Source organism: Lissotriton vulgaris, chromosome 4_1 (assembly GCF_964263255.1).
Source record: "Lissotriton vulgaris chromosome 4_1, aLisVul1.2, whole genome shotgun sequence".
Classification (NCBI taxonomy): domain Eukaryota; kingdom Metazoa; phylum Chordata; class Amphibia; order Caudata; family Salamandridae; genus Lissotriton; species Lissotriton vulgaris.
In genome coordinates this window covers 487,177,623-487,197,885 of record NC_141691.1, presented here as the reverse complement: position 1 = coordinate 487,197,885, position 20,263 = coordinate 487,177,623, and the positions used below count along the sequence as shown (strand labels likewise).

The window sequence follows — 20,263 nt, the reverse complement described above, 5'->3', positions numbered from 1 at the left end:
TCCTTAGAAGTCAGCTCTACCATAGGGGTAAAAATGGTGCCATACCCCTTGTCAAATCTTCTGTAGTAACCGGTGAGGCATAACAAGGTTCTCACCTTAGTCTGGACCTTGTGACCACGGGGGTTCCTTAGCCAAGGTGATATGAATTTTAGAATGGAGGAACTGCACCTCACCCCACTGAATTTGTGGCCCAAGTAAACCACAGATCCTTGCCCTTTCTGGCGCTTTCTGGTCTTGATAGTCAGACCTACCATCTGCAGGACTTGAAGCATTTTATGGAGGTGGAAAATGTGGTCTTTCCAGCTGGAACTGAAGACAGCAATGTCTTCTAGAGAAGCAGCACTGAAATCCTCTATCTCAGCCAGGATCTGGATAACCAACCTCCATGAGGTGGCAAGAGCATTTTTTAACCCACAGGGCATTACTCAAAATTGGAAGTGGCCCTATGGGGTGGTGAATGCAGATGTGTTGGTTAAGGCAATCTACCAGTACACTGACATCAAGTCAAATGTAATCAGTAACTTGACAGTTCCTAACCAGTCAATGAGGTTATCAGCTAAGGGTATGTTTAGGACATCAGTCTTAGTAACTGAATTTAGCCCCCTATAGTCCATACAGAACTGGAGTTCTGGTGAGGCACCCTGTGGCCATCCTTGGGTGTCAGAACCACTGGACTGGACTAAGGGTTGTTGGAATGCTCAATCACCCTTAACTCCAGCATTTTGGCTACCTCATCATTAATGCTGGCACTCATTTTACCAGACAGCCTGTAAATTTGATTTTTGACAGGCATGTTGTCCCCTGTGTCAATGTTGTATGTGCAACAAGTGATAATCCCTGGGATAGGTGAGAAGAGTGAGGTGACCTTCCCCAGCAAGCGTTGACAGATCCTCTGTTGCTCTGGGGTCCTGGTAGGGGAGAGGACATCTTACACTCATCCATCTCAGGATCTGGTTAAAGGGAACAAAACGTTGTCGACTCCTCACACCATGTCACAATATTTCTTGTTATCAACATGTTAAATGGTGCTGTAATGTATGTCCGTTGGCCTAACTATTAAATTGTATCACAGGTCTTGGTACTTCAATGCCTGAGTCCTTTCCCTTTCTGTTGTTAAATGTCCCACTTATATGTTGTTCTTACAAATGCTAACATTAAATGATTACGTCCAGTTTACAGTTAAAACATAGACATCATTGTATTTCTATGTGAAATACAGCAGTGATGTTGTGAGTAAGGGACCGCTGTTTTTGGAAATAATTTGTACCTAAGGTCCCTGACCGTTAATTGGGTTCCTTTCCCTTGTTAAACTAGTGGGACTGCAGCACTGATTGTGCCACCTATTTAAATAGCCCTTGAAACATGTCTCAGGGCTACCATTACAGAGCCTGTGTGGGCAGTTTTAAGCTGTCATTTCAACCTGGCAAAATAAATCTTTTGCCACAGCCAAACCTTCCTTTTTAATACATATAAATCACCTCTAGGTTAGCCCCTGGACAACCCGGTGGGCAGGGTGCCATGTAAATATACAGTAGGAAATGTAATTTTAAGTTTACAAATTCTGGTAGTGGAAAACTCTCAAATTCATGTTTCACTGCTGCAAGGCCTATCCCGTAGGACAACATTGGATTTGCCTTATTACATTTTATAGGTGTAATTTCCAAATGGGAAGAGAGACCCGGTTCAAGTTTGGTGTCTCTGGAATCTCAATTTAACGCCCTAACTTATGGTGAAGTCGGATTTTCAATTGTAATTCTGAAAATGCCACTTTTATAAAGTTGGCATATTCTGGCCTTATCCATTTAGTGCCTCTAATCTGTCTCTGGTCACATGATTGGGTGTAGCTGAAAGTTGGGCTTTGTTTACTCCTCCTAGAAATCCACACACAATGGAAGCTTAGGTGTGACTCGATGAGCCATCACTGGCAGGATGGGAGAGAGGAACTGGGCACAGCCCCACTTACACCTGAATAGGTTGTGTCCGTCCTCCACACAACTCTCTGTAGTTAGTCTGGAGCCAGGGCAGGGGAAGAAGATACCTGGGGACTTCAAATGAAAACTTCTAGAATTTTCTCCCCCACTTCAAAGGCACAACTGAAAATAAATACTGGACCTTAGACACCATCACTTTATCCACCTTCTTGGCCAGGAAGAAGGACTGTTGTGCTGCTGAAGGGCTGCCACTCTGCTGAACTGCACACTGCTGGACTCCTACTTTGCTGAGCTGACCTGCTGCCTCCTGCCCTCTTGCCTGGCTGAGAAGGACTTAACCTGCATCTCTTGAAACCAGAATGCCGACTGACTCCAAGGGCTGGTTGACCGGCCTCCTGATCTGAAGCTTCAGGGACATAACAAGTTTCAAACAACATTGCACCTACACCTCGACTCTACCATCTGTAAGTCAACCCTGCCAAGTGATGCCATCCCAGTCCTAGACCCTTGGAAGTGGAATTAAGGTGCTTTGCCATCTTCTGTGAATCCAGCGGAACTGAAGAATCGCCTCTGCTGTGTGAAGCAACCCTGAGCTGAATCAACAAATATCTGAATGCATGATTGGACCTTGTAAAAGACTTGCATTTTCATCGCCACCCGCATTGCCTTTGGAATCGACTACACAATGCATCCTCAGTGCAGGCCCTCACATCCCTCATTGAAGGCAGCCTCGACGATAGACTCTGCATCGCAGACTCACAGCTCTTCGGGTCTTAGGTATTTCCCTGACTGCGTGCTTCATCCTCGATCACAAGCCCCATCGATGGGCTCTTCAACACCAACACAACAGACCCTCACACCGCAGCCTTGCTGCATCTCAGAACCAATGCATTACCTCATATGTGCGGCGCATCTTCGAGGCTGATCCACGCAACGCTCCGCAAACCAGGATTAACGTTCTTTTGTTCAGTGAGCATAGCTGGGTCTCTGTAGCCGGCCCGTGCTCCATTGTGGTTGGACTGAATTAATGACTTTGTCCCGGGCTAACACCACCAGATATCCACAGTTGTCTTTTGACACCCCTTGTCACTATTTTAACCTAAATACTTTAAAAATTAATATCAGTAGTTTTATAATTGCATTTTTGTTGTTATTGTCTTGTTTTATTTATTAAAAATCACTCAATTTTTCTAATACTCTCATGGAATCTCTTTTGTGATGTTTTTGCTGTGCTACTGTTGAAAGTTTTTCACAAATACTATACACATTGACTCAGGGCCTTACAGGTTTTGTGCCAAGCTACCTGAGGGTTTAGTACAGGTTAATTTAGGGATATTTGTGACTTCACCCTGAGACGGATTGTGTTTGCTGCCTGAGAAGGGTTGCACCTCCCCTCAATTAGTAACTCAACTTCTTAAACGCATTTTATGCATGCTGGTGTTTGCAAACATTAGCACTTATAAACAGACCTGTTGGTACTGCTGATACTTGTTCTAATATGTAAATAAACAAATGTGTTTTGGTGATTTCACATGTAGCATTGCACCATTCTTTCTTCTTTTATTAAGGTTTATCAACAGGATGCAAAACCATACAAATAAATATATAAATTCAAAAGTGTTCTTAATTCAAATTGGGGACATGTGAGAAACAAGAATTTCATAATACATTACAAGTAAATTTCTCCTTCCGATCAATCTATTTAAAACTAGTGTGGGCGTAGCTGGTGTAATTTCTCTAGCGTAATTACCAAACAATTATTGCCAATTATGCACGGTTACTTACCGGTAATCTTCATTACTCCGAGTATAGTCTTCCTCGCCACATGATTTACATAGTGAGCTTTAGCTCCACAACAGAACCCTCCAAAGCAAAAGAAAAACACCTCCCACCCCCTCCCAACATGGCCGACCAGTCCCACCTGACCTCTATAAGAGGCGGACCGGCCCAACCAACAGCCTGATCTACCAAGCAAACAATGAAGCCGATAGCCAGACAGGGAGGGGGGGAGGGAACTCATGTGGCGAGGAAGACTATACTCGGAGTAATGAAGATTACCGGTAAGTAACCGGGGCATTACCTCCTCGTTAGTCTTCCTCGCCACATGATTTACATAGTGAGCAAATACCCAAGCCAACAAGGCTTCATTGACCACCATAAAAACAACACCACACGGTGATGCAGAGAAACCAACCCAAGGTTGAAGTAGACTAAATGACAAGAAAACAGGGATCACAGGAAACCTGAAATCAAGACCTAAAGGAAAAGTAGGCCAGCCAGGAGCCGCAGCACCTGTACTCCGAACGGCCCCAGCGAAGTCCCCCGGGACCGAAAGAGACCCCTGAACAAGGAGGGGGACGACAACGTCGACGCCCGACAAATCTCCACAGAGGAGACACCCTGAAGGGGGCCCAGGACACCGAGCCACTCCCCGTGGACCGACCCTGGACCCCCGCCGGATCCACCGAACCCAGCGAAGCGTAGGAAAGGATGATAGCCAGCGGAAGCCAGCGAACCAAGGTGGAAAGAGGGCTAGTGGCCCGAACGAACCGGGCCAAAAGACACAAAACAGGCCAGCCCACCGGGAAAGGAAAGACGTGCGGCCAAGAGAAGCCAAAACAGCACGCCGAACAACCAGCACGGACAAGAGAGGAACCTCGTCGGCAGGGAAAAGTGGTAAAGATACCACCCGAGTCCGGGGCCCCAGGGAAGGAACCCCGGGAAGGACCCGGGGGACATGCCGGAGGAACAACCACGTCCGGCGAAACCCGCAAGAAGGGAGGGGAGCGGAGGAACGACCCCCGCACGCCCCTCCGCCCAGCAGATACCACTGCCACCAGGGAAAAACCACCCAAAAGGTGAGGAACCGCAAAGCCACCGAGGGCCGGGGCCCAAAAGGGCGGACCCCGAAGAGCTCGTAGAACGAGAGAGGGATTATTGAAATGTATTGCGATTTATATAGCGCACGTATCACCCAAAGGCATCAAGGCGCTTGCCTTGGGAACCCGTCCTGGTATTCCCCTGTGAGATAACCCCAGCAGGATACAAGGTGAAAGTCAGGCATCCCGCCGCAAGGGGCCCTAGTGGAGATTAAGCAAGCTATTTCCCAGAGTCGCAGAGTGTGAACACGTGAGTCGAGTAGGCACCGGAATGAGAATTATCGAGTCCATGGAATTTTTAAGCCCAAGACCCACCGAGGCGGGGAATTGAACCCTGGTCCAGGACCAATCTCAGCTACCGGGTCTGCCGCCTCTAACCCCTGAGCCACACATCTCCACTAATATGGAACGCTTCACGAATTTGCGTGTCATCCTTGCGCAGGAGCCGTGCCAATCTTCTCTGTATCGTTCCAAATTTTGTATATGTGCCGCCGAAGCGAGCACTGGAAGACCTGCGGGAACCCAGCAGCAAAGCCACAACCCCCGAGCAAGCAGCGTCATCCGCTCCAGAACCAGGCCTGCACAAGGAGGCAGGCCAGCCGACAAGAGCCAGCTCAACACCGACGCCGAGAGCGGGGGACCCAACCACGGTACGGGAAGATCCGGGATCGGCCAGGAGGCTCGAACCGCCAGCTCGCCAAAGGAGAGGGAACCCGGGGCGGTGGACCCCGCCGGGAACCAAAAACAGGAACGCACCATGACATGCGTGGCAACCACGCGCGGGTGCCAGGCACATCTCCTCTGCAACGTTCCAAAATAAGTCCATGCGCTGCCGAGTCGAGCACCCAGGAGCACCCCGGCCCTGCCCAAGCGAATCCAGCCGAGGACCTGCGAAATCAGAGGGCGCGGGGGAAACGCGTACATCAGACCGAAAGGCCACGCGAAAGACAGGGCAATAAGGACCCGGAAGGAGGAGTAGAACCCGGGCAGGAGGGCCGAGTCCCCCTCCCAGAACCTATCCACCGGAGGCAGACCGAGCCGAGGCACCAGGCGCCGAAACACCACCGGGACAGGGCGAGACAAGGCAACGAAGGAAGATCCGACACAGTCGAGCCGCCGCCACAGAGCCGGACCCCGGGGGAAGGATGGCCCGAAGGGACAGGACCGGCGAAACCGACACTTCCAGGGCGACTGACCCGTTTTATGGAACGCCTCACGAACATGCGAGTCCTCCTTGCGCAGGGGCCACGCCAATCTCCTCAGAATTGTTCCAACTTTTGTATATGAGTTGCCGAAGCGAGCACGGCCAATACATGGGGACATCGAAGCACAGGTGCCAAGGCGGCAGGCCAGGAGGACTGCCAGCAACACCCGAAGCACGAGGAGCTGCGCGACCGCCGGAGATCCCAACGACCCCCAAACGACCCGGCGCCAAAGGATGGCCCCCCCCCTGACTGACCCAGAGGGAAGTACCGGGTCCAGGCACATGACCCCCGAAGGAGGACAAGCCCGAGACAGGAACCGAAGGGACCACCGCACATAGAGCAGGGAGCCGACGGAGGAGAGACACCGCCTGACGTGACGCCTCACCCACGAAAAAGACGAGGCCGGGCTGTATCAAATGCCCAGACAGGGAACACCAAGACTCCCTCCCGGCGAAGAAGATCCACCAGGCGGGTCATGAGCACCGGACCAACCCACGGGCCAGAAGGCAAGCCCAACAGAGGCACCCGCAACCGAGAGTGGGAACCCCCACTCGCAGTCCGGCCTCCCAGGCCAACCCAAGGTCCACAGAATAGACAAGGGAAGGAGTTGGCATCCGACGCCGTCGGGAAGGAGGGACCCCGTGGAAAGACCGCAAGACCAGCAAGACCGGCCACCGGCCAGCCAGCCCGAAGATCCCAAGAACCGTGACAGCCACATCCCAAGACGGGACGTAACGGAGGCGACAGCCCCCTTCCCCCCCCCCCCCAGGGAACCCCCAGGAGTGAGAGGGCCGAAAGCCAGGATCCAGGGGCGAAAAATGGAGCGGCAGTACCAGTACGAGACCGGAAAACCGAAACCCGGGCCCGGGAGCCAAAACCTGACCGCCCCGACCGACACCCTGAAATCCGGGTGGAATGGCCGAAGGACCCCACCCCTGCAAGGGCGGGTCAACGGACGCAGGTAGAGGAAGGGATCCCGGAGACTTGCGTAGAGAACGCACCCAGGGAAACCCCGGGAACAACCCCCGCCGCCGGAGGAGGTAAATGCAAGCTCCAAACAGGAACGAAACACTAAGTAAGCGTGCCATCCCAGCGTAGGGGCCCTGCCACACTTCACAGTAGCGCAACTTGAGACAAGACCAGCGTACTACACCCCCGCAAGGGCACAAGGCGCTTGTACGACAGCAGCTGTGGACCCCATCCCGTCTAACCCCCTGAGGCGAAAACTTTCACCTTGGGATACCTCTACAGCATCGGCAGGATTCGAACCGTGGTCTGTGAGGGCTGTCCGCACCAAAGGCACAAGACTAACCTATGAGCTATAGCTCCTTAGTCCCGGACACCCCCGAGGTGGAGGCCAGGCAGCCAAAGCATTGTGGGGGCCGAATGTGGAGAAAAAGCAAGCAATTGCCCAGAGAAGCAGAGCGGGACTCCATGAATGGAAAAGGCCCCGAGGCGCGACTAACCAGGACCCTGGACTAAATCGAACCCCAGATCCGCCGAGGAACCGAACCCAGGTCCCGGGCCAAACCACTGCCCCTGGGCCTGCCGAACCCACCAGTGGGCCATACTCCCCCACCGGGGCCACCGAGAGGGAGACGAGGCCAGGAGGGGGCGGGGCACCCCGCCTCGCAAAGACCCCTAGAAGGGAAAGCGCAGGAAAACCGGGGGACCCCTCAGACGGCGACAGAAGGGGGGACACATCCGCCACCCCGAGGAGACCAGAAGGCACAGCAACCCAGCAGTGCCAACACACTTGAGCCCGGCACATCCTGACGGCCCATGCACAGGAGGAAAACACGGGCTCCCAGGGTGCCAGAAGAAGGACTTCATAAATATCGAGCAGTCCCCACGCCGTTCTACGTAAAGAACGCGCCAAGCACTCCTGAGCCAAAACACAAAACAGAAGTGCACTGGCAAACAGAATCCATAGAGATGAAATGCACTCACCGAGGATCGTAGAGACAGATGCATTGGCAGGATTCGAACCCCGGCCTGTGAGGGCTGTCTGTTCAACATTGCGCCCTAGCTCCTTCCCACGCAAGCCGCGTCCAAAACGCAGCGCCAGCAGGAGAGGGCCGTGTCAATCAATGGCCGCACCTGGTGGCAATCAAACCCCGCCCCTGAGAGGCGGGAGGCGCCCGGACCAACACCAGCGCGGCAAACCGCCGCGGCCCGTAGGGGAGAACGAAATGAAATGCACGAAGGGAGGCGGCCGCGACCAGCGCCGCGCCACCGAGACCCAGGCTGGCCGGAAAGGAGAGCCAGTGCAGAAAACGAGGTAGGACCGACCGGTACGTGCTGCACGCCGAGGCTCCTACCCCGGCCAGGCCTCAGTGCAAGTACCGCCGGTAGGAGCGTCGCGCTAAAGAACAAACGCCACACATAGACGTACGCAGCAATTTATGGCAGCCGGGAATAAGGCACACAACCCGGCCCACCTGTTTTCCAGTACGTAGTGCACCCAGACAAAATCCCCGTACTTAAACAGCACATTTCAGAGACTTCACTCAGAATTGAAGTCATTTATATCGTAGGCTCGGGTACGAACCCGGGGAAGTGCTGCTTGCATCTAGGCTGCCCGAACAGCGTGCGCCACTATGCATTGGGATATATCCATGGGCAAAGGCACGTGAATGAACCCCTGCCCGTCCACGGGTGAGGCACAACACACAGAATCTGCGTACAAAATGCAAGGCAAACATTTTCATCCACACATGCGTCCAGCGCATTGAATGCCACCGGAGCCCCAGCACACACACAGGGGAACCAGCGCCGGACCCGAAGCCCACAAACGGGCAAGGACCCTTCAGTAACGACCGGGGGAGACACGGGCATGTACAAACACTCCACACCCCCGGCCCCCCCCCCCCTGTAGACCCTTGGCACGCTAGAGCAGCACCTAACCTGCCCCACAGGACCGGGGGAAGGAAGAGGGGGGGGGATTAGTAGGCCTAAGGCACCAGGGACCGCTAGAGCAGGTCCTCCACCCTAAACCCCAAGGGCCAGCTCACGCCGGCCCATCTTACCTGAACAGCGCCTCTGGAGAGTATCGCGCAGAACAAAAAAAACAGGCTGTTGGTTGGGCCGGTCCGCCTCTTATAGAGGTCAGGTGGGACTGGTCGGCCATGTTGGGAGGGGGTGGGAGGTGTTTTTCTTTTGCTTTGGAGGGTTCTGTTGTGGAGCTAAAGCTCACTATGTAAATCATGTGGCGAGGAAGACTAACGAGGAGGTAGTGTGTATTTGTGTGTGAAGTGTAATCCAGTTTTTAGCGCTATTTTCTTAGTGCAAAAGGCAGGCTCACATCCAAAATGAGCCAGATAATGTATTTTGCACTAAAAAGATAGCACTAAATGATAGAGGACAGGAATAGAAAAAGACATACGCTGCTTTCTCTCTCTTAGTTCATTGTTCCTGTGCTCCTACCATAGGATTATTTCCCCATATCATTCTTAGTTACTCAAGCTGGAGTAATAGCATCATTTCGGTAATTTTACATCATAAAAGTAATGCGTAAGTGCTCCAATTACTCCAGTATAATTAACATTTTGCCCAAGCCTATTTAAAATTTGGCAACAAATTTAATGTAGCTCAGATAATTACCTTCATGTTAGGTTATGATTTCCTGAATCTACAGCACCAGTTTAATGCTTTTATAAGCACTGTTGTGTCAAATGATGGCAGTTAAGAGGTAATTGGTCACCTTCTCAGAATTTCAACAATGCTTGAGGATTGTGCTACTAAATATAGACACCAACATTATCGTAGCATACTAATATCGAGTACAGAGTAATGAGGGACAAAATATTGAAAGGTAAGAGAATATAGGGAAGTTTAGATGTGGTATTCCTACCTTCACATCTCTGTACCTTGAACATATGTATACCGCATAGGTACATATAGTGGAAGATTGGTATAGAAAACCTAGATTAAATTAGGTGTCAAAATTTTATTTTCGATATTGGGTCCACAATATTCATTTCCATTGATATTGAGGTTAGATAGTCCTTCAGAATTTTTATACCATCCCCCTATAAATGTCAAATCGTTTAACAACTTTTACCACACATTTTTCTCAACGCAGGGAATCACAACGCGGTCGTTACAACAACCGCATTGTGATTCCGCATACCATTACTCCGCAAGTCGTAACAACGACTTGCTGAGGGGGGGAAGGGGTTTGATTTAAAATCCAACACCATCCCTAGTGCCCGCAAAGACTGGATTTGGAATAGTAAATTATACTATTCCAAAATCCAGCGCCCAGCCCTCCGCAAATCGTTCTTCCGACTTGCGGAGTAATGGTATGCGGAATCACAACGAGGTCGTTGTGTGTGATTTCCTGCAGGGAGAAATACCGTGGCATATTAACATACATTCGTCAAATTTCAGTTGTGGGATAATTACATGATTGTCTTGGTCTTTTAGAGTCTGGCATTTAATAACAATGTGGTTTCCCTGTACAACCTGGAAGTTCTTTGACCCATATCAACAAAAGACAAATCAGTGGTGACATCCAGAAAGGAAAATATTCACAGTTGTAACATCATGTTTGTATTCTTGGGCTCTCGGCATCAGCCTCACATTAAGTATGGCTAGTTAGTATTTATACAAGAGCAACAAGCTACAACCTGTAGTTATGTAAAGTCTGTAAAATTCCCAGATATGCATATCTGGGATATCTATTGCTATTGCAGTGCACCAAGGCTTTAAATTGATTGTTGATTATTGTCTGTTTTTTTAATATGCTCTCAGCCTATGACCATTTCCATTAGGAAATTGAGCTTCTCGATTGCATTCACTTCAGCGCAGCTATGTGAATACATTTTTTCAGTTTAGTTTAGTTAAGAAATTACCAAAATGTATTGGGTGCAGACAATGCAACATAGTGCTGCTAATTTAAATACCAGGGCCCTCCTGTACAAAACCCTTTTACAGTTGGAAAGGCTTCGATTCGATAAATTAGAGCCTTTTCGGCTGCAATATGGCCTTTTTAATTCACTAAACCAAACTAGTGATTCAGTAACATGCTACCGAATTTTACTGAATTGCTAAATGGGCTGGGGAATAAATCCAGATTTGGTATTTGGAAGGGCCGTGTTAAGGGCATCCCTCCCAGATAACAAATATTTATTGTATTAATGTTTTGCAAACAAAATCCGGTTGCAAAATATTAATATTTTGCCACCTTCTCAAAGGAGATGGTAAGTAATTTGCAAATAGGAATCGATCCTCATGGGGCTCCTTCCCGTTTGTGAATGTTCCCCCCCAAAAAATGTATGAGCAGGCAGTGGTCCATGAGAACACTGCCTGCTCTTATAAAAGGTTTGTGTAATTTTTCTTTTTTTTAAATGCATCTTATTTTCCTTTAAAGAAAACGGTCTACATTTAAAAAAGAAAAAAAGGATTATTTTAGTTAAAAGCAATTACAAACATGGTGGTCTGCTGACCCCAGCAGACCACCATGCCTTTCATTGTAACCAATCATAGTAGGTTGGAATTTGCGGCCTACCTCATGCATATTAATGAGCTAGGCTGAATTGCAACCCACGATGTTATGTTATGTTAATAGGAGCTTATATAGCGCACGTACACCCTTGGGTTTCATGGCGCTGAGGGCCAAGTACTACAACAGTGAGGTTACTAGACGTAGGCTTGCTCGAACAACCATGTTTTTAAGGACTTCCTGAAGCTGAGGAGGTTGTCGCAACTTCTGAGTGTTAGAGGAAGAGAGTTCCAGAGTCTAGGGGCCAAGTGAGAGAAGCGCAACCTCCCAATCGCTTCCGTTTAAAGGTAGAAGTAGTTAGCAGGCTGCGATGGGCAGAGCTGAGGTTGCGCAGGGGGGTGTGCTTAGTGATCATGCTGCTAATGAATCTGGGGCTATTGCCCTGCAGAGCCTTAAAGGCTAGGCATCCCGTTTTGAAGGCTACTTGCTGAGCTTTCGGGAGCCAGTGGAGTTTCCTGAGGACCGGTCTGGCAGACATCCATTTGGGTTGTTTTCCAATCAGTCTTGCTGCCTGGTTCTGCACCATTTGAAGTCTTTTTTTGTAGGCCGATTGGCAGTCCCAGATAGATGGAGTTAGAAAAGTCAAGCCGTGAGAGTACAAGGGCTAGCACCACCTGTATTAGAGCAGGGTAGGTCAGCAGGTGGGCGATTTTCCTAACTTTCCGAAGTTGGTGGACACTGGAGGAGATCACAGCTCCCACCTGTCTGCGGAGCGAGAGGTCAGCATTGATAATGACCCCAAGACTTTTCACCGAGAGAGTGGGGATAGGGGAAGGCCCCAGTTCCGCCGGACAAAAGTTCGTGCTCCAAATGTTTTCCCTTTTTCCCGGCAGAACCAGCTCTGTTTTGCCCGGGTTGAGTTTGAGGTGGTTCATGTCCATCCAGCGCTGGATATGGAGCATGGTTGACTCTAACTCCTCTACGGCATTAGGGGAGCAGAGTGGGAAGATAAGTTGGAGGTCATCAGATTAATGAAAAGGGTGACGTTTCTGTCTTTTAATGAATGAATCAGAGGTCTTAGGTATAGGTTAAACAGTAATGGGGACAGGGAAGAACCCTGTGGGACCCCGCAAGTGGAGGTGAGCTTTGGGGAGGTGAAGTTCCCCAGCCTTACTGCTTGAGTGCGGTCGGCAAGGAAGGATTCAATCCAGCCAAGTGCCGGGCCCCGTAGGCCCGCCTGCTCGACACGGTTCAACAGGATGGTATTGTCGACCGTGTCGAACGCGGCTGACAGATCCAGAAGCACAAGTGCTTGATGATCACCCCTATCTGCATTTGCTCTAAGCTTGTCCAGAATTGCTAGGATCACTGCTTCCGTAGAGTGTGCCGGGCGGAAGCCGGCCTGATTAGGCTCTAGATAATTCGAGCATTCGATAAAGCTGGATACACACCCGGCTACGTGGGCTTCTAATAGTTTTGACAAAAAGGGGAGGAGAGAGATGGGGGGGGGGGTAGTTAGCTGGGCTGCTAGAGTCAGCCCCAGGTTTTTTTATAAGGGGGACGACCATAGTATGCTTGAAGGCACTGGGAACCATGCCGTGGGCGAGCAATTCGTTGAGAAGTAGCAGCACACTATGGAGCAGAGAAGTAAGGATATCTTTCAGGACATGCGGAGGACAGCAGTCCTGTGGAGAATCTGATTTGATGCGAGTCGTGAGTTCTAATAATGTTGTAGGACCTATTGGTTGAAAAGTATCTAGCAGACTTTGATTGCTATGAATGTCGTCCAAAGGTTCCCAGTTGGAGGTACGGGGAGACTGGCCAGGAGTCACGAGAGGGGCCAGGTTGCAACGCCGACACCGCCAGGAGTCTCCATACCCACAGCATCGCGCCACCGCTCCGGGGGACTACAATACCCAGCAGGCTAAGCGGCGGCGCGCATTCTACTCGGGAGCAGAGCGCCTGAAGGCGCATTTAAACAGCGCAGTTCCCGGCAGGAGCGGGGGGCGTACAAACTAACTTACCTGACACGCCAACACCGCCAGGAGTCACGAGAGGGGCCAGGTTGCAACGCCGACACCGCCAGGAGTCTCCATACCCACAGCATCGCGCCGCCGCTCCGGGGGACTACGGTACCCGGCAGGCTAAGCGGCGGCGCGCATTCTACTCGGAAGCAGAGCACCTGAAGGTGCATTTAAACAGCGAAGTTCCCGTCAGGAGCGGGGGGCGTACAAACTAACTTACCTGACACGCCGACACCGCCAGGAGTCACGAGAGGGGCCAGGTTGCAATGCCGACACCGCCAGGAGTCTCCATACCCACAGCATTGCACCGCCGCTCTGGGGGACTTCAGTACCCGGCAGGCTAAGCGGCGGGTCGCGTTCTACTCGGGAGAAAAGCGCCTGAAGGCGCATCTAAACAGCGCAGTTCCCCGCGTCGCGGGACATCGGGCGAAGCCCGGGCAAAGGGCGGGCCCTCGTTGGCCCTCAGTGGCCGGAAGAGGACAGGACGGGCCACAGACCCTGGTTCCAACTCAAGGACTTAGAACATTCAAGTAAGACATTGGACTGTTCATAATTTACTTTATTTCATTCTTCTGCTGTAGGGTACCTGTTGCCTTACATTGAGGTAATATAGCCTTCTTGTTACCTGTTAACATGCCCACAATTACTATGGACCCAGCGACATCTGGCCTATGCACCATGGATAATTTCCTGGTAAAAAAAGTTACGCTAATAAACAAGAAACGCAGGGCCTCACTAGGCAGTAAAAGTCTTCCCCCTGCCATGAATATCGTGTCCAATGACACTGCAGAAGGATTAGAAGGCACTTTAGTACATGCCCCACACAGTATAGAGGGCCCCAGCATAGCAGTACAGGCACAGGTTCACTCTGAGAAGCCTGTGGTCCTGCTTGATACCTCGGAGGAAGACTCAGTAGTAGAAGAGCTAGTAGAGGCCCCTTCTACACAAAGACCAGTGAGGAAGTGCAGAAAGACTCAGGGGAGGCGTGGGGGAAAATCCTTAAAAACTAAATCTCACACTAATCCACCTAATAATTCCAAAGCCACTAACACTAATAGCGCAAGCAACCAGGGCCTAGTAGAAACTACCCAAGAAGGCAGTAATAATGAGGGAAGTGTGATCTTGTCTGACACCAACTTAGAAGCACTAATAAATACAATAGTAGGAAAACTAGAGGCCAAAATTTCAGATCTAATCAGCCCAATAATGTCCAGATTGGACACAGTAGCTTCTGAGGTAGAAAGACTGGGCAGTCTGGTGGCGGTATATTTGACCCCCGCCCCAGGAGTTACAACCCCTAAAACTATCCCTGTTAGGGATGGGAAGGAGAATGTAGCCAGGGGACAGAGTGTGCAGCAGCAGCAGCAGTCAAATCCTCAAAGCTTGGTTGGCGCTGGGGCTGTGTCATCTACAGCTCCAGTAAACCAGCCAATTCAACAGGCCCCTGTACCACTAGATACCTGTGCAGTGGCCCCACAGAGGGCTAGACTCAGGAATGTAAATCTCCCCCCTGATTGTGTCCCGTATGTGGTGGTGCTAACTAACGTTCCACGTTACGAGGAAGTACCAGCCCAACCACATGGAGAATCCCATGACTCCCTAAAAAATAAAACGGTGGCGTGGCTAAATAAAAACTGTGGTTACCCATCTCACTATTACGACCAAATTATATCTACTGAAAGAGTCAATTGGGTTGGCCCTTCGAGGAAATCGACCACGGGGGATTGTGTGATTGTTAACTTCCAGCACCCCTAACATGTCGCCACGGTCCTATTGCGCGCATCCTCACTGGTTTACAATGCAAACAGTGTCTGTGTGCGCCCTCTGGGATACTTCTATGCGCCTGACCAGAACTCCCCTAAAAATCCCCCTAAAAATCCTCGTGGGTACAGACCTATATATCACAAGCGCTGATCCCAAGTCCGGTAGCACCATATATGTATAATAATAATATCAATGGGCTGAATGGTTGGCAGACTCCGGTAGCAAACGCTAATGGTTGGCGGACACCGGTAGCAAATCTTAATGCTGACAACCAGAACATGAGAGGGTATAACGTTCCCATACATAATCGTTTCGAAATGTTCTCAGGACTTGATGCCTGCGACTGACTGAGGGTCTCGGAGGGTCAGAGCACCGTACAGTCTCCTGCAGCACAACAGATAGAGGTGATTTCACCAACATCTCCAAAAAATAATGTTATATGTTGGAATGTGGCGGGCTTAGAAAACAAAATGCAGGATGAAAGCTGCTTAGCATACATTAGGGTCTTTCAGATTATCTGCTTACAAGAGACTTGGTCAGTAAAATGTGAAATGTATATTGAAGGTTATAAGGCATACTTTGTACCTGCTGTATCAGCAATCCGGGGAAGACCAAAGGGGGGTTTGGTAATGTTTATCTCGGTAGCACTGAAATGTACAATTGTTAGCAGGCCATCAAGTAATCTTGGTATACAAGGTCTAGTTTTATCTGCGGGCAACTGTAAGGTTGGTCTGATCAATTTTTGTAACTCTATTAACAATGCTACAAGTTACGGCAACTTAGAAATTTTAAGTGATTATATAGGTACCTCAATGAGGGATTGCTCACATAACTTGTTGATCATGGGCGATTTTAATACTCACCCTTGTGGTGACCCCCTAGGGAAAAACCTTCAGGAACTGCACTGTCCCAGAATAAATGGTTTACATCTGGAACATACCGTGGAGGGGGCCTGTTTTAATAACTTACTTAATGATCATGGTCTTACTATTGCAATGGCATTATGTGACCCCTCAAAGCACTTTCTTACCCCAACTTTTAAAGGGCATGGGAAGGTGACGTTCATTGATTACATGCTGTTAACCTTGCCCATGCAGGTGTTTGTGTGTTCATTTTCCATAGACAATAATCCACTTAGCGACCACAACCCTCTGACTATACACTTAAGGGGGCCCTGGGTGGCTAGTGTAAGTCGTAACCTGGGTAAGGGTAGGGTTACAGCAACTGATGGTAGACGCCGCCTAAAATGGTCCATGTGCACCCCGGCCCTCATATACCAGAACATCCAAAATAACTGTAGCGATATAATCGCTAGATGCACTCAGGTTGACTCTGATCCAACTCAGGTTCTGTCTGATTTTCAGAGCTTAACTGATAAAATAGCTACTTCAATGACAGAACCTCTAAAGAGTAGAGGGAGGGAGGGCCCGAGGTGGTTCAATAAGGAATGCTCTAAAGCAGCCCGTGATCTCAGAGCGGCCTTGTCGTTAAAACCAAGAAACAAGGAATTAGTTCAGAGATCACGTAAAGAGTATAAATCAGTCATTGCTTCACGAAAGGAGGTACTGAAGAATGAGGCTTGGGCTGAGATCCTGGAACCACAAACATTGAAAAATAGTGCTAGATTTTGGGCGGCGCTTAAGAAACCCTTCCTGGTGAAAGACTCGGGGGAGGGGTTAGAATGTGTTATAACAAAAGATGAATGGGTTGCACATTTTAAACAATTGTACGGGGGATGTGAAACTAATGCGGTACCCTTTGTATGCACCAAAGGGGGTCCTTGTATGAATGTTAATATAGGAGAGGTTTTGGTGGGAATAGAGGGGCTCACAGTGGGCAAATCACCAGGCCCTGATGGGATACCCCCGGATCTCTTTACATCTGATCCTAATTTCTGGGCCCCGATTATTGTGGCGGTTATCAACGCAGCCGCAATAGTGGGATGCCCGCCATCATGGGGGCTCTCCACCATTGTGCCTATATTTAAAAAGGGGGATAGGGATAGCCCCTTCTGTTACAGGCCTATCTCCCTGATTAATTCCATGGCGAAACTAGTGGGGAGAATTGTATTGCGGCGACTTTCTGAGTGGACACGGGACAACAATATTATGTCTATCGCCCAATATGGTTTTTGTAACGGCCGCTCGACCCCAACTCAATGTCTGAATCTCTTTCTAATACTCAGTAAATACACCATTGCCCAAAAGGGCAAAGTCCATTTGGCCTTCATGGACCTATCCTCAGCTTTTGACTGTGTCAACAGGGGGAAGCTGTGGGGGTCCATGAGGGATAAGGGTGTAGACAACGGCATTATAAACTTTCTGGTTGACCTCCATAACAACACAAGTGCAAATATAAGGTATTGCCTAGACTTGTCAGTAACTGATGATTTTAGAACTGGGAAGGGGGTGCGGCCAGGCTGCATACTAGCCCCTTTCCTTTTTAACTTTTAAATAAATGAGCTGGATGGTGTTTCACAGGAGGTGAAATCAGACAGTCCAAGAGTGGGGAAAAGAAGCATCCCCGTTCTGCTATACGCAGATGACACAGTGTTGTTAGCAAGAACTGAAAAAGGCCTCCAATTGCTACTTAATGCATTTAAAAAGTTCATGGAAGACAGAGATTTGTTAGTGAACAACTCCAAATCTTTCATTATGCAGGTGGGGAAACAGCCAAAGAGACAATACACCTTCAAACTAGATAAGGTAGCAATACCATTTTCTAGTACATTCTCCTATCTAGGAGTACTCTTTGACTCCAAATTATCTTGGGCCCCGCAACTTGCTAAGAAAAAATGTGATGTGACTAAGGTTAATGCCTCCATTTTCAATTTCGCGTCAAAGCTTGGTAAAAAGCCTACGGCTGCTATGATTAAACTATATGACGCAAAATCTGTAGCAAAATCTGTAGCAACCGCAGCATACGGGAGTGAGCTTTGGGGCTATATGGCGGGGGAACAACTTCAGACCACAGAAAATTTGTTTTACAAACGGCTCATGTGTGTTCCGGCCTCTACTTCCAACTTCATGGTACATGAGGAACTAGGAGTGGAGTATTTGAGCGATATCCTGTCCATACGACCTCTGTTATGCTGTCTGAAAATGTGGTTATGCGAAGATTCTTGGCTCTACACCTACACACACTCTAGGTACACTTAGGGTGGGATTCGCATAGTGGGAGTATGCTAGATTACTGCCTTGTTCTAAATGTCTGCAAATATAAATAGTTTTAGCACCATGGTAGAACTATATCTACTATTTACACTTTTGGTGCTTGTAAACACGTTTTTCTGTTTCTGTCTATTAATCATTACAGCACACATATTTTATGCAAGAATAACATTGGTTCAATACATTTATCGAAAACGTCCCACTGTCTATTCTCTGTCTACTTCTCTGAGAAAAAGTGAGCATGAGTGACTGAGCGAAATGTTCTGTACTGTTTCTACGATCCCTGAGGAGCAGGGTAGTCATGTTCAGTGCTTGCCAGAAACCATTTGCTCCCTGATAAGGTTAGCAGGGCTTACGGTGGGACTGTGAGCTAACTGGTCTATAGGCCAACATATCCTGCAGGGTGTCCGGAATCAGTCTTGGTACCAAGCCCCTAGTTTATGTTATCCAAGCAATGTGCAAATCCTATGGATCAGTAGGACCTACACAACAAGTGATTTAGCTACTTTGGCAGAAGTGAGCAACAGTCTAGTCTTCAGAGCCTAATTTGACGAGGGGGTTGCTGGTGGGGCCCATCACCACCCTGTATATGGGATCAGTACTTATTGTAACAAGGGAGGAAGCGAAAAATGTAAAAACAGTGACTACTGGAGAAAGCAGGGATGAAAAAGAATCTGTAAGAGTGAGATAAACAGGTAGGGGTAGTTTGGCAGCGGAAGAAAAAGATATGATGTGAAATTAAGACTAGCTAGCCTTCGTAAACCGCACACCAAAATTCAGCCATGTTGCCAGGTGGCTATTAATAAAAACTGGTTCCACGCCACTGACTATTTTCCAAATGAAGCACTGCTAGGCTTACTATGTCAAATGGTACTTTGCTCCTAAAGCGTGGCATGCTCATCGCTGCTTTTACTTCAGCTGAGTCAATGTTAAACTCGCAGCCCAAAAACCATATCTCTGCACCTTAAGTCAAAATTGCCAATACCGTAGCTAAATAGGACTTTTGTGTAGGCTAGGTTTCAATATCCCTCATGTTAGGACACCAACTGATTGCCTCCTTGCTTTGAACATGGATCCCTTGCTTTATTTGTGTTCAAACTCCAGGCTCAAGGATTTCTAAGAGTTGACAATCTCCAATGTGCCTGAGCTAAGTGTCTGGTGATGCCTATCATGTTTGTGCCCAAACCTAGGATCTAAATGTTTTCTAACCTAAGTGTCAGATTATTGGTCAAGGAACAGAGACCTTCATACAATTGAAGCTTTGCTCCAAGCCCTCTGGGATCATGTCTTTGAGCTGCATATTATTGTTGTAAATACTGGTGCTCGCCCGCCTCCCACCCCAGTTCCAGATGAAATATTGAGCAATCCTCTTCCTTAATTGTATAATAATATTGAAAAGAAAAGCAGGAAGTACAAAGCCTGTCGCACACTAGAGCTCCAACCCCGTGGAACAGAGAAAAGATCTGTTCTAGCAGCGAACTTTAGCATGGCCAAGGTGTCCCCATACATCTCAGGTATATTTTGCACTAATCAACGTGGGGGGCTAAAATTCATAATTTTCTTCCAAAAGACGTTCCAGTTAATGAGGTCAAATGTTGTGGAAAAATTATATGCACATCACAGTGGCCCATTTTTCCCGTCTATTAAATGTCACAGTGGCCCATCTTTCCCGTCTATTAAATGCCCCTCCAGCAGTACTAGTAAAGCTGCATTGTGCATTGTTCATAACCCAGCACAAAATCAATTGGGGATTATTCCAGAGTTCTCTAGGCCACTGCCAGACAGAATAATTATTCTTTTTTTCTGATATCCTGCCGAATCCTAAGAATATTCATGTTGTGCCT

General features: G+C 48.9%; 1 protein-coding gene and 2 non-coding genes across 3 annotated transcripts in view; all 3 read right to left on the bottom strand.

Moving 5' to 3' along the window:
- PLP1 (proteolipid protein 1) overlaps positions 1-20,263 on the bottom strand; it is a 92,060-nt gene that overhangs the window by 27,422 nt on the left and 44,375 nt on the right. The window lies entirely within an intron of this gene.
- On the bottom strand, positions 5,208-5,314 carry LOC147718878 (U6 spliceosomal RNA). The gene has a single exon (XR_015295343.1). It is a non-coding gene; the product is annotated as a U6 spliceosomal RNA (small nuclear RNA).
- On the bottom strand, positions 6,008-6,114 carry LOC147718877 (U6 spliceosomal RNA). The gene has a single exon (XR_015295378.1). It is a non-coding gene; the product is annotated as a U6 spliceosomal RNA (small nuclear RNA).